This window comes from Acomys russatus, chromosome 5 (genome assembly GCF_903995435.1).
Source record: "Acomys russatus chromosome 5, mAcoRus1.1, whole genome shotgun sequence".
Classification (NCBI taxonomy): Eukaryota; Metazoa; Chordata; class Mammalia; order Rodentia; family Muridae; genus Acomys; species Acomys russatus.
Genome location: NC_067141.1, coordinates 22,420,695 through 22,434,837, shown reverse-complemented (window position 1 = coordinate 22,434,837; position 14,143 = coordinate 22,420,695).

Here is a 14,143-nt window from a genome sequence, read left to right as displayed (position 1 = left end):
TGAATAAACATGCAAATTCACTGATTGCACATATACAACCAAAAACACTTAACCCAAATGTAAGTTTGTGTTTTCCCAAAATGAGCTGTCCATTGACGGTCTTGATCCATTCTGGACACAAATTCAGCACTATATTTAAACCGACAAGGCAACAAGAAGCCAGACACAAGTGGGCAATGCATGAGCAGATGACAACTGAAGAAAAACAAAGAAAGTGGTCCTAAAAATGGCACAAACAGGAAGGAGGAAGTGCCATAGGCAGCCACGTAAGCGACCCTGAGCTGGGATATAAAGGCCCAGGCTCTGGAGACTCCACACCTCTCCACCTCCCTCTCTGCCTGCTTCACTGTCCTACTCCACCCTCAACCAAACACCAGAACCATGACCTGCTGTGGCTGTTCTGGAGGCTGTGGCTCCAGCTGTGGGGGCTGTGGCTCCAGCTGTGGAGGCTGTGGCTCCTGCTGCTGCAAGCCTGTGTGCTGCTGTGTGCCTGTATGCTGCTGTGGGGGCTGCAAAGGAGGCTGTGGCTCCTGTGGGGGCTGCAAGTCCAGCTGCTGTGGGTGAGCTGCTGCCAGCCCTGCTGCTGTCAGTCCAGCTGCTGTAAGCCCTGTTGCTGTCAGTCCAGCTGCTGCAAGCCCTGCTGCTGTCAGTCCAGCTGCTGTAAGCCCTGCTGCTGTCAGACCAGTTGCTGCAAACCCTGCTGTTGTCAGTCCAGCTGCTGTGAGTGTAGCTGCTGCAAGCCCTGCTGCTGTCAGTCCAGCTGCTGTAAGCCCTGCTGCTGTCAATCCAGCTGCCTGCAAGCCCTGCTGCTGTCAGTCCAGCTGCTGTAAGCCCTGCTGCTGTCAATCCAGCTGCTGCAAGCCCTGCTGCTGTCAGTCCAGCTGCTGCAAACCTTGCTGTGGTGAGTCCAGCTGTTGAAAGCCCTGCACCTACTAGTCCAGGTGCTTCAAACCCTATTGTTGGTGTGCTGGCTGCTGTGCCCAAGTATGCTGCCACCTCAATAGCTGGTCTCTGGCTTTGCAGGGCTATTACAATATAGGCACTATCCCTGTCAGGACTTCCCGGCCCAGGCTTTGACTCTCTTCCCAACAGACTGAGCCAGTCTCCTCCACTAGCCCTGCCTTGCTCTCATCCTTCTTCCTTCCCAAGAATGAGCATCTCCTATAGCCTTCTCATTAGTCCAGCCGCTACAGGGTAGCATTGGTGCCTCGGAGGGATACAAGGCAAGATCTTGCAGCTCTACTTGCCATGGCCTCGGGGTCAATAAGAAATACTTCCATGCCTCCCCTGTCACTTCTGCCAAGTCTCTGAAGCCATTTCTGTGGTATCACTCTCACCCTTTAGCATGGGGCTATCCCTGCAGTGAGACCCTCCTCAACCCACTCACTCTAAAGCCACCAAGAATCCTCATCTCTGCCTTTTACACATCGAATAAAGCCACTACTCGGGTACACTATTGCTGTCTTGTGTCTCTTTCCTCTGGTTGCGTAAGGGTGCATTGCGGTAGCACCTGTGGTCACACTGCATTCCTGTAGACCATAGGCCAGGAGGCAGACTGTCCTACCTGGCACAGATCTTCCTCACACTGTGGCAGAAGCATCAATGTCAGCCACTCAGCCCTTACTCTGCAACTCCTCCCTACATCTCAGAAAAGCAGACTCACATCTCCGTCCACTTCGCTGATCATCTCAGCTAAGGTTGCCATCAGAAATGCCATAGACACAGTGGCTTACTAACAATACAAGCAGTTCTTCTTATCAATGGAGGGTAGTTCAAGTGTGGTAGAGTTGTTCTGGCATTGTGTGTGTGTGTGTGTGTGTCTGTGTGTGTGTGTGTGTCTTTGTGTGTGTGTGTTTGAGTGTGTGTTGTGTCTGTGTGTCTGTGAAATTAGTGTGTGCACATACACCTGAATATAGGTACACATGCAGGTGCGAGTATATGCAAAGACCTGAGTCAATGCTAGGTCTGTTCCTTTATTTCTATCTTATTTATTTATTTATTTGTTATACATTTCTTTATTTTGGATTTAGGAGACAAGGATTCTCTGTGTAAGAACTCTGGCTGTCCTAGAACTCGCTCTGTAGATGAGGCCGGGCTCCAAGTCACAGTGATCAACGTGCTTCCTAATTATCGTCTGAGAGAGGGTCTCTCTCCTGAGACTTGGACATCACCAATTACACGTGTCTGGCCAGTGAGACCCAGAGATCAGTATCCACTGTCTTCGGTGTCTTTTGCTGGGAAGAAACACCATGACCACCCTAAGCCCTCTAAAGGAGACATTTCATTGGGTGGCTCACAGGTCAGTCATTTAGTCATGGCGGGAAGCATGGCGCCACACAGCAGACATGGTGCTGGAGAAGGAGCTGAGAAATCTTCCTCTGCATTGGCGGGCAGCAGGAAGACAGTGTGCCACTGGGCCTGGCTTGACTTTCTGAAACCACAGAGCACATTCCCCATGGCACCTGCCTCAACAAGGCCTCATCTCCAATAATGCCACTCCTTATGCATCTGTGGGAGCCATTTCATTCAAACCACATAGACAGGTTATTGAGCCATTTGGAGAGTGGGAGAGGGGAGGTGAGAAAGATTAGTTTGAAGGGTTGATAAGAAGGACGTGGTTAAGTTGGAGACCAGAAGACAAAGCCAAGTGGAGTTTGGGGTAGAACTGGGTCTGCTTTCTAGGACTGATCTGATTGCACTCTCTGCTCTGTCTCAGGGTTTCTCTGTAGAATATCAAATCATGAATGAAACAAAGAAATAAAAAGAAAAGGAGAGGAACCGTGAGTGCTCCAAGTATGTTGGAGAAGAAGGCTTTTTATACACATTTGGGAGAGCATAAAGAAAGGCAGACACATCTGGGAGACTCCTGAGGTGTCCTGCCTTGAACCCTGTAGGGACAGTGGCAGGGGAAGAGAGAGGCTGGAGCCAAGCACTCCAGCCAGAGGGTCAAAAGAAGGAGCAGAGAAAGGGGGAGTTATGGAACGCTAAAGTCGGGATTATTATGGAAGAGCGGCTCAAGCCCATGGGCTGGAGAGTTCAAGGTACAGGCTGGGTATGGGGGCCATACCCTGGGATAGGGAGGGCCTGCGGGATGCTGGGAGGACCTGCAGGCGACGTTGGCTTTGGTACCTTCCCGAGGCACATCAGCCAGTGGGCCGAGCTTTGATTTGGGGTTTGTTTTGTTTCAAGACAGGGTTTCTCCATGGAGCCTTGACTCTCTTGGACTTGCTTTGTAAACCAGTTTGGCCTCAAACTCACAGAGATCTGCCTGCCTCTGCCTCCCCAAGTGCTAAGATGAAAGTTAGGAGCCACCCAGTGTGCCTTGTCCGCGTAGGAAACCGTAAATGTTAACTACATCAGTGGAGAACAGACTCCTGTATGCTGTTCACATTTATGGTCCACAGACCCTTTGCCAGGCAGCTCGGCCCTCACCTCACCTCCCCTCCCCTCGCCTCACCTGACGTCCAGCAGGTTCTCAACTAGTGGAGCTCAGTCCCTTTGAGGGGACCAAAGAAGAACTCTTGCATATCTTATGCTTGCATTTCAATTCATCACAGGAGCAAAACTACACTTAGGAGGTGGCAAGGAAGTCATTTGATGGCTGAGGGTATCCAGAACATGAGGACCGTTGTGAAAGAGTCGCAGCATTAGGAAGGTTGGGACCGCTGCTCTACGGCTGGCAGAGCTCTGGGCTAATGCTAGACAGTTGTCTGCGGTGGGGGTTTCCACAGCAAACCCCATGGAGTGGACAGGGCACGGGATGGGCTCAGGACTCAGCCAAGTACAGGAGCCAGCTGCTAATGGAGAAACTCTGGGTCCATTGGAGAAAAGAGTGTCCAGTGGGTCATCCCTGGGGCAGGACGAGAGACTAACTCCATCCTGTAGGCCTGCACGCACTCTGAGAAGGGGCAGCTGGAGTGTGACTTGGGAAGGAAGGCAAGGCAGAGAGTAGGTAAGAGTAGTCTGACCCACACACAGCCAGTGCTCTTCTAGGATTCGTGGACCCATCCTGGACTGAGGAGGAACTGAAGTGCGCCATCTGCATCTTTAGCACAGAGCTGGGAAGCCCCTAATCCTGTCAGAGCTCCTCTCCGCTATATGGTGTGAATCTCAAGTGTCCCCCTCAGGCTCATGGATTGCTCTTGATTGCAAAGCTGTTGAGCCTTTAAAAAGTAGGAGAGAGGCAGGCGTGGTGCTGCAGGCCTTTCATACTAGCACTCTGGAGTCAGAGGCAGGTGGGTCTCTGTGAGTTCAAGGCCAGCCTGGTCTACAAAGTGAGTCCAGGACAGCCAAGGCTACACAGAGAAACCCTCTCTCAAAAAACAAAACAAACAAACCAACAAAACAAACAAATGCTCTCAACCTGTCACTTAAAAATCAGGGTCAATGGAAAAACTCACAGGCTCGACACATAAATTATAGGGATTAAACATAGACTTGGGCTTGAAGAGATACATCTAGTGAAAAAGTGCTACAATCCCAGGTGTGAGCACTTAAGTCTGATCGCCCAAAACACATGAAAAGCCTATTATGGTAACATGGAGCTAGAGGACTGGGGAGGTGGATGCAGCCAGATCTCAGGCTTCATTCACTAGCCTGTCCTAATAGGAGAGTCACCAGCCAGTGAGAGACTTTGCCTCAAAAACAAGGTGGACAGCTCCTGATGAAAGATACCCAGCTTGACGACTGCCTTCCACATACACAAGCACAGAGATGTCCCTCAACACACACAAAGAGGGGTGGGGAAGGAGGCAAAAAGAAGAGGAGGAACTTGGCAGGGTGGGCAAGGCAGTCTACCTACTATGCCAACAAAGCAAAGGCAGAGACAGCATCCCCAGCAAGCCGGCTAGATACAAAAGTCAGAATAGGGACCCCTGCTTGCTGCAGGAAACATGCGCAGTAGAATGATTCAGGAAGACACCTACTAGCAGACTCTGGCCAAGACAGGCATCCACAAGGTTGAATGCATTCCCACACATGTATACAGAGAGAGAGAAAGAGAGAGAGAGAGAGAGAGAGAGAGAGAGAGAGAGAGAGAGAGAGAGAGAGAGAGGAAGAGAGTGAGAGAGAGACAGAGACAGAGAGACAGAGACAGAGAGAAGGAGACAAAGACACAGAGAGGGACAGAGAGAGAGATGGAAGGACAGACAGACACACACACACGCATACACACAGAGACAGACACATGAATAAACATGCAAATTCATTGATTGCACATATACAACCAAAAACACTTAACCCAAATGTAAGTTTGTGTTTTCCCAAAATGAGCTGTCCCATTGACGGTCTTGAACCCTTCTGGACACAAATTCAGCACTATAGTTAAACCGACAAGGAAACAAGAAGCCAGATACAAGTGGGCAATGCATGAGCAGATGACAACTGAAGAAAAACAAAAGAAAGTGGTCCTAAAAATGGCACAAACAGGAAGGAGGAAGTGCCCATAGGCAGCCACGTAAGCGACCCTGAGCTGGGATATAAAGGCCCAGGCTCTGGAGACTCCACACCTCTCCACCTCCCTCTCTGCCTGCTTCACTGTCCTACTCCACCCTCAACCAAACACCAGAACCATGACCTGCTGTGGCTGTTCTGGAGGCTGTGGCTCCAGCTGTGGGGGCTGTGGCTCCAGCTGTGGAGGCTGTGGCTCCTGCTGCTGCAAGCCTGTGTGCTGCTGTGTGCCTGTATGCTGCTGTGGGGGCTGCAAAGGAGGCTGTGGCTCCTGTGGGGGCTGCAAGTCCAGCTGCTGTGGGTGTAGCTGCTGCCAGCCCTGCTGCTGTCAGTCCAGCTGCTGTAAGCCCTGCTGCTGTCAATCCAGCTGCTGCAAGCCCTGCTGCTGTCAGTCCAGCTGCTGCAAACCTTGCTGTGGTGAGTCCAGCTGTTGAAAGCCCTGCACCTACTAGTCCAGGTGCTTCAAACCCTATTGTTGGCGTGCTGGCTGCTGTGCCCAAGTATGCTGCCACCTCAATAGCTGGTCTCTGGCTTTGCAGGGCTATTACAATATAGGCACTATCCCTGTCAGGACTTCCCGGCCCAGGCTTTGACTCTCTTTCCCAACAGACTGAGCCAGTCTCCTCCACTAGCCCTGCCTTGCTCTCATCCTTCTTCCTTCCCAAGAATGAGCATCTCCTATAGCCTTCTCATTACTCCAGCCGCTACAAGGGTAGCATTGGTGCCTCGGAGGGATACAAGGCAAGATCTTGCAGCTCTACTTGCCATGGGCCTCGGGGTCAATAAGAAATACTTCCATGCCTCCCCTGTCACTTCTGCCAAGTCTCTGAAGCCATTTCTGTGGTATCACTCTCACCCTTTAGCATGGGGCTATCCCTGCAGTGAAGACCCTCCTCAACCCACTCACTCTAAAGCCACCAAGAATCCTCATCTCTGCCTTTTACACATCGAATAAAGCCACTACTCGGGTACACTATTGCTGTCTTGTGTCTCTTTCCTCTGGTTGCGTAAGGGTGCATTGCGGTAGCACCTGTGGTCACACTGCATTCCTGTAGACCATAGGCCAGGAGGCAGACTGTCCTACCTGGCACAGATCTTCCTCACACTGTGGCAGAAGCATCAATGTCAGCCACTCAGCCCTTACTCTGCAACTCCTCCCTACATCTCAGAAAAGCAGACTCACATCTCCGTCCTCTTCGCTGATCATCTAAGCTAAGGTTGCCATCAGAAATGGCCATAGACACAGTGGCTTACTAACAATACAAGCAGTTCTTCTTATCAATGGAGGGTAGTTCAAGTGTTGGTAGAGTTTGTTCTGGCACTGTGTGTGTGTGTGTGTGTGTGTGTGTGTGTGTGTGTGTGTGTGTGTGTATGTGTGTGTGTTTGTAGGGAAATATGCACACATGCCCCCGATTATAGGTACATGTGTGTTTGGATGTATATACAAAGGCCAATGGCCAATGGTTGGTGTCTTCCTTGATTCCTATTCTTTTTTATTTGTTTTTTCTGTAGTTGTTTCTGCTGAGTATTTTGCCATTGCAAGCCAAACAGGTAACTAACACACCCTCTACTTGCCCTTCTCCATGGGCCAGGTAAGGCCAACCTCAGTCAGTCTCCTGCCATTCTAGTCCCACCGCACAATTCAAGGCTGGGCAAGTGCCTACCACTCTTCTTGATTCCCACTGCCCTTTGCATGCGTCAGGCTCAGTCTTGCTTCTGCTAACTGTTTGATCCCACCAGGGAACTCCTTTTCCCAAAAGCCAGCCTTACCTCCGTGGTCCGAAGAAAGTTTGGCTTGCAAAAGAAAAAGAAAAGAAAAAGGAGTCATTTTCACATAGTTTCCCATGCCTTTAATGCCAGCACTCGGAGGCAATGCTGGTGGAGCTCTGTGAGTTTAACGCCAGCCCGGTCTACAAAGTGAGTTCAATGCCAACCAAAGCTACACAAAGAAATTCTGTTTCAAAACAAATAGGTCATTTTCTGTACATCTTTTTTTGAGACAGGGTATCTATGTGTAACCCTTGCTGTCCTGGACTCACTTTAGAGACCAGGCTGTCCTCGAACTCAAGGTTACCCACCTGCCCCTGTCTCCTGAGTGCTGAGATTAAAGGCATGCACCACCACATCAGGCTACTCTCTGTATGTCTTAAGAAACTCTTGTGATGTCTTTTTCTTGTCCAGGCTAATGCTTTCCTCTAGGCTTTCTCAATCCTGGGCCACACGCCCCACCTCAGATCCCAAGCCTCCTTTTTCCTGTTCCCATTTAACCTTGGAAATCTTTCCCTAATAGATTCTCCTTGCTTTCCCTGGAGATAGCCTCAGCAGTTTGGAATAAACTTTTTCTTTTCACCCACACAGTGTTTTGCTTGTTTGTTTGTTTGTTTGTTGTTTCCTTATAGAGGCCCATGTTCTTTCACTAACAGCCCACTTACCCAACATTACTGCAATCTACAAATACCCAGGGCCACTGAAATCAGCTTTTCTATAGGGGCTCGCTATGTAGACCAGGCTAGCCTTAAATACATAGAGATCTGCTGCCTCTGACTCTGAGTGTTCTAATAAAAACCAGACCATCCTAACTACCTAACTACCAAAAATTAAAAATTAAAAAATGGGTGGGGGCTCTAATTAAGGAGGGCAGGAAGATGAATAGAGAAGAAGGAAGAGAATAAAACAACAGTAAAGGTGTCTGAAAAGTCACATGGAACTATACTGTTAGCTATGTACTAAAATTACCTATAATGTATATTATTCAGTGTACAAATTTACATTTATAGTTATCTGGGTTGATGGTGCTCCACCAATAGCCATAGACCATCTTTGTTTGCTTGTCTTGGTTTTTTTTTGAGACAGGGTTTCTCTGTGTAGCCTTGGCTGTCCTGGACTCACTTTGTAGACCAGGCTGGCTTCGAACTCGCAGCGATCTGCCTGCCTCTGGCTCCCTGAGTGCTGGGATTATAGGTATGCGCCACCACTCCCAGATCACCATAGACCATCTTAAAAAAAATAAAAAACTCTAACAAGCATGAGAAGAGAAATCCTCTTTTGAGCTGTTGGTTGGTTTTATGGAAGAGAATCTCAAAACTTGATAGGCGATGGCTACTACTGCCCTCGATTCACTCCGTAGGTGGAAAGTAAGTCCCTATTGCTGAAGACAGTGTGCGCTTTGGACGCTGGACCCAGAAGCCTCTGGGCTGGAATTGACCTCCTCCCTAAGGACTAGTTTTTATAGTAGACACCAGGAGGCAGCTTCCAAAGGAAAAGGCAAAACAATGATGCACATGGCATGATAACCCTAAGGGTGCAATAATGGCATACATACATTGGCAATTACCAACAGCTAAGTGAACTTAAGACCCACTTCACCAAAGGGAAATCAGGCCTGGTACTGGAAACATAGCCAACTTACCCAGGGCTAGTGAAGTCATGGATCTTGAGGAGAACCTATAGCCACCAATTTACTGAACCAACATAATGCCTAACTACAATCTAAACACCTGTCCTTATGCCCACTGAAAAGTGCAGTCCTTGCCTCTCATCAAGGCAACTTCTCTTTGCAAGAGATGGAGACCATCACTGAAAACCACAACCAATCAAAATGCAGAGCTGTGGAGCCCCAGTCCCAACTGGAACATCTGCAGCATAACTCCAGGATCATTGAGGAAGGGTACAGTAAAGTTGTAAGGGCCAGACGGACAGGGAATTTGCTGTGAAATTGTATCTCCTAGAAATATAAGAAGCTACAACCATAAAGCCTCACTAACATGGTTGCCTAAACATGACCCGACAAGAATGACACCAATAGACAGGCTAACACGGACAGTGAAAAGCTCACAAGACCTTAACCCTGGACAAAGACAAAGAAAAACAGTCAACTATGGAATACTGACAGTGAGACAAATAGTCTTCCTCGGGAAAGAACGCAATTGCTTGTTCAATATCAAATGCTCAGCCCTGAAAATATGCAGACAAGTAACATTATAGGAAATGAGCAGGGTGTGGGTGTGTGTGCGCGCACGCACATGTGCCATGAATTTGAGAGAGAATAAAGGGAATTCATGGGAGGGTTTGGATAGAGGAAAAGGAAGGGGAAAATGATATAATTATAATGTGTCCTAGTTAGGGTTACTATTGCAGTGATGAAACGCATGACCAACACCGCTTGGGGAGGAAAGAGTTTATTTGGCTTGTGTTTCATCATCATTGTTCATCACTGAAAGAAGTCAGGATAGGAACTCAAACAGGGCATGAGCCTGGAGGCAGGAGCTGATGCAAGAGGCCACGGAGGAGTGCTGCTTACAGGCTTGCTCAGCCCGCTTCCTTGCAGAACGCAGGCCTATCAATCCACTGGTAGCCCCACCCACAATGAACTTAGCCCTCCTCCATTAATCACATTTAAGAAAATGCACTAGAGGCTTGCCTATAGCTCAGTATTAGGGAGGCATTTTCTCAATTAAGGCTTCTTCCTCTCAGATGATTCTAGCTTGTGTCAAGTTGACATGAAACTAGCTAGCACAATTGACCCCTTGTCAACCTGACACACAAGCAGGTCACTGTTGAGCCATAATATTTTCTTTCTTGCTCATCCCCAGGATCACACATTAATGTCAGAATTACAATATAAACATTCCAATTATTAAAAGTCCTACAGTCTTTAAAATTTTAAACATGTAAAATTTGGCCTCTTTAAATTTTAAAGTCTCTAGAATAGTAGAAAGGGGATTATCGTAGTTTGCTTTTTGTTGGTGTGATAAAACATTGACAAAAGTCAACTTGGTACAGGACAGACATATTTTTTGTTTTTGTTTTTTCTTTTGTAATAAGCCAGATTTGTAATAAGCCAGAACATAACTTTTGTTTTGTTTTGTTTTGTTTTGTTTTCTTGAGACAAGTTTCTTTCTGTAATTACCCCGGCTGTCCTGGAACTCTTTTTGTAGGCCAGACTGGCCTCGAACTCACAGAGATATGCCTGCCTCTGCCTCTGCCTCCCGAGTGCTGGGATTAAAGGCATGTGCCACCACGCCTGGCCCTAAAAGTAACTTTTGTTTGCCTGAAGTAAGTATGGTCCCAAAGGCTTACTGCCTCTGTCTACTAACCTAGGCCTAGAATGTTTTCAGGCTTTGAGACTTATTGCTGAGTCAGCTCACCCTCTCTAATTCATTCAGAAATCTGACTGGCTGGTTCAACTCAGCTGTTCGGGCTCAAAAGGCCTCTCCAATGTGACTGACTCCAACTGGCTTCTTTCCAATTCTCACTGAATGGCCCTAACTTTAGCAATCTGTTCTAATCTTCTGGTTCCTCATTCTCTGCCTAATTCTGTTTTTACTTATGTCTAGCTTGATTTCTCTGTAAAATTCCCTCAGTAAAAACTGCCTCTGAATTCCATAAGCTGAACTGCCACAAACTCAGCTCCACTGAACTGCCTCCCAACTCACTGAGTCAACCAAACCACCTGAACTGAACTCAGAGATCTGCATGCCTCTGTTTTCTGAGTGCTGAGATTAAAGGTGTATACCACCACACATGGACCTAAGCTTTTCTTTACCTGAAACTTGCTCTATACCAGGCTGGCTTTGAACTCAGAGGTCTATTTGCCTCTGACTCCTTGGATTAGAGGTATGTCTGGATTCCAGCTGGATCACACAGACCTAGAAGGTCTTAGGGTGTGATCTCTTGCCAGAGCAGCCATGTTCTGAATTAAGATTCCTCTACACCATATTAATGGTGAAATGCAGGACAAAGAGATGTATTCAACGTAGTTTGCAGTTTACAGTCCCTAATGAAAGGAAGTCAAGGCAGGAACTCAAAGCAGGAGCCTTGAGGCAGGAACTGAAGCAAAGGCTATATTAAAATGTGTTTACTGGCTTGCTCTTCATGGCTCACCCATCTTGCTCTCTTGTATAGCTTAAGACCACCTTCCCGGGAGTGGTACCACCCATAGAGGGCTGAACATCAATCATTAATCAAGACAATGTCTTGGCATAATGTTCTTATGGACTGTGTACAGTTTACCCCTGTTCATTCAAATGCTGATTTCTCTACCCCTATCTGGTTTCAATCGAGACATTGCATTGTGATTTCTATTCTAAGCACTGCCTGTCTGGAGTCTGTGTAAACCTGCCACCATTTGTACTCTGTATTGCCAATACAAGCTGTTGAGCTCTGCTCCTTTTGGGTAGCATAATTATAGATGTTTTTATTTCAGGCCCACCAGCCCCATCATCTCAGCTCATTGCTGGTGTAAAAGGATCTCTAACAAGGTCAGGTTGACCATAAACTATGTTCATGGTCAGCAAACTCTATGGCCTTATTAATCAGCAAAAATTCCCCAACTGTAAGCCCAGCTGCCCCCAACTGCCTGGCACACTATCTTTCTTTTTTTAAAGATGTATTTATTTATTTATTTATTTATACAGTATTCTGCCTGAATGTATGCCTACACACCAGACAGAGGCACCAGATCTCATTGGAGATGGTTGTGACCCACCATGTGGTTGCTGGGAATTGAACTCAGGACCTTTGAAAGAACTAACAGTGCTCTTAACCTCTGAGCTAACTCTCCAGCCCTAGGCACACTTTCAAGGTTAGCTAGAACTGCTTGTTAACAAAATAACTTGTGACAGAGCAGCGACCACCCTGTTCTACCATCTGCTCCCACCCCCACTCCCTCTTCAAGTGACTCTAGTCTGTGTAAAGTTGACAAAACTAAACAGTACAGTGTCTATAAGAAGATGAGAGAACAAAAGAGAGCAGTGGACAACATATGAAAGCAGGAGGCCCTACTTAAGAGGAACAGAGGACCAGTTAGAGGGGATGCGGGAGACTGAGGAAGAGATCGGGGACTAAGAACAAAGCATAGTGATGCATGTGTGTGAAAAATGTCACAGTGAACCTCAGTACTCTCTTTGGTAACACACAGCTCTGGCCTTCTATTTAACCTCACACCCCATTGCGGGATTCTAAAGATGCATTTGGCAGTCATTGGATTTCTTTACCTGTTTTTTTAATGTGGCCACAATGAATAAATCTTTGTTGTTTTTGGAAACAGGGTTTCTCTGTGTATAGCCCTGGCTGTCCTGGACTTGCTTTGTAGACCAGGCTGCCCTTGAACTCACAGTGATCCACCTGCCACTGCCTCCCGAGTGCTGGGATTAAAGGCGTGCACACCATGCCCAGCATGAATAAATCTCTTCTTCCTGTTTTTCACTATTAATGCTCTTTTTAAAAAATTACATGTGAGCCAGTGTGGTGGTACACACCTGTAATCCCAGCACTCAGGAGGCAGAGGCAGACAGATCTCTGTGAATTTGAGGCCAGCCTGGTCTACAAAGTGAATCCAGAACAGCCAAGGTTACATGGAGAAACTGTCTCAAAAAGGGGGCGGGGGAGGGCTGGAGAGATGGCTCAGTGGTTAAGAGCACCGCCTGCTCTTCCAGAGGTCCTGAGTTCAATTCCCAGCAGCCACATGGTGGCTCACAACCATCTGTAATGTGATCTGATGCCCTCTTCTGGCCTGCAGGTGTACATGCAGGCAGAATGCTATATACGCAATAAATAAATCTTAATAATTCAAATTATTTATACAATTCATATAAATCATAATAAATAAAATCTTTTAAAAAAAACAACAAACAAAAAAATGTCTACACGGATGTTTTTCCTGCATGTATTTCTGTGCAACACACATATATATGTGCAGCACCCAAGGAAGCCAAAAGAGGCTCTATCAGGTCTCCTTGAACTGGAGTTAGAGCTATGAACTGCTCTGAGGGTTCTGGGACTAGAACCCCAGGTCCTGGAAAAGTAGTCAGTGCTCTTAACTGCTGAGCTGTCTCTCCCTCTCTGACTCTTAAAAAAAAAAAAAAAGACTATATGAGTGTTTGCCACATGTGTCCAGGTAGCCAAAGAGGACAAAAGATCAGGTCTCCTGAAGCTGGAGTTACAGATGGTTGGGAGCTATCTGACCTGATACTGGGAGCAGCATGAGTCTTAACTGCTGAGCCATTTCTCCAGACTCTAATTTGGCTCTTTTAATTGGCTTATTAAGGATGACTGGGCCAGCTTGGCTAGTTGGGGATGCCAGAGCAAAAGGCTCTGTCTTTAGAAATTCTGGGAACAAAGCCATCCAAGTGTCCACTGATTTAAAAAGGAAGGGCACCTGTGTTGCGCCATGGATGGACCTTGACGACACTGTGCTGAGGAAAACAAATGGAGACATACTCTGCAGCTGCATTCACTGGAGGTCCCTGTATTCAACAGCCCCTGTAGAGACAAAGCAGGGGAAGGGAGCCAAGGGCTGGGGGTCGGGGGAAGGGAATCAGCACTTAGTAGGGACAGAGCTTCAGTGTGGGAACATGAGAAAGGTCTGGAGGCGGATGGTGGGGATCAACACAGATGTACTTCATGCTGCTGAGCTATATGCACTGGGACATGCTTACGACAGGGACTTTTAGAATTGCAAAATGGTTCAGCAGGTAAAGCCACATCCCTAGGACCCACTCCTGATTGGGGACGTGGCTCTGCAGTACAGTGTTTAACTAGCCTATGTGAATGTTGTTTTAAAACAAAATCCCAGTCAGGAGCCAGACACTGGAGTGAAAACCTGCTAGCTCAGAGAGGCAGAGAAAGCACCCAGCTGACCTTCCTACTCAGCTCATGTCCCAGTGGAAAGGCCCAAAAGGCTCACTAGCTCAGC